The sequence below is a fragment of the Scyliorhinus canicula genome, chromosome 1 (genome assembly GCF_902713615.1).
Source record: "Scyliorhinus canicula chromosome 1, sScyCan1.1, whole genome shotgun sequence".
NCBI classification, from domain to species: Eukaryota; Metazoa; Chordata; class Chondrichthyes; order Carcharhiniformes; family Scyliorhinidae; genus Scyliorhinus; species Scyliorhinus canicula.
Genome location: NC_052146.1, coordinates 79,636,360 through 79,637,460, shown reverse-complemented (window position 1 = coordinate 79,637,460; position 1,101 = coordinate 79,636,360).

Below are 1,101 nucleotides of genomic sequence, written 5' to 3'. Positions count from 1 at the left end.
CCAGTGCCGTCTCCCTCTGTGCCCCAGTGCCGTCTCCCTCTGTGCCCCAGTGCCGTCTCCCTCTGTGCCCCAGTGCCGTCTCCCTCTGTGCCCCAGTGCCGTCTCCCTCTGTGCCCCAGTGCCATCACCCTCTGTGCCCCAGTGCCATCTCCCTCTGTGCCCCAGTGCCGTCTCCCTCTGTGCCCCAGTGCAGCCTCTCTCTGTGCCCCAGTGCCGTCTCCCTCTGTGCCCCAGTGCAGTCTCCCTCTGTGCCCCGGTGCCGTCTCCCTCTGTGCCCCGGTGCCGTCTCTCTCTGTGCCCCAGTGCCGTCTCCCTCTGTGCCCCAGTGCCGTCTCCCTCTGTGCCCCAGTGCCGTCTCCCTCTGTGCCCCAGTGCCGTCTCCCTCTGTGCCCCTGTGCCGTCGCTGCCGGAGCCCCAGTGCTGCCTCAGCCAGTGCCCCAGTGCCGTCGCTGCCGGAGCCCCAGTGCCGTCGCTGCCGGTGCCCCAGTGCAGTCGCTGCCGGTGCCCCAGTGCCGTCGCTGCCGGTGCCCCAGTGCCGTCGCTGCCGGTGCCCCAGTGCCGTCGCTGCCGGTGCCCCAGTGCCGTCGCTGCCGGTGCCCCAGTGCCAGCTCTCCCCTGTTCAGCTGGCCCTACACGTCAGAAATCTCCCGGCCTCCGGCTGGCAGGAGGTCCTCTCCGACGCAGGAGGTCCTCTCCTGGAGGGAGTCTGTGTCTTGGCGGTCTCTTCACTCCATTTGGTCGCTCCTGTGCACTGCGACTAACAAAACTCCCCATGAACGTCTCTTTGCCTTTCCTAGGAAGTCCACGGGGTTTCTCTCTCAACATGGCTGGCAGCTCCAGGACCCGTTCTCTTCTGCAAGCACGTGCGGCTCCACAAGGCGGACCCGTTGGTTGAGAGGGCACAGCTATTCCATGCCAACCCGCAGTATGCCTACGTAGCGTACCCCAACGACCGCCAAGACACAGTCTCCCTCCAGGACCTGACACCAGTTGGGTCCTCACACACCCTCCCCTCTGCCCCGGTGCCACCCTCACTCCCCCCAGCACTCCGCCTCAGCACCCGCTCCAGGACAATCCGCCCTCCCCTTGGTCCCACCCGGG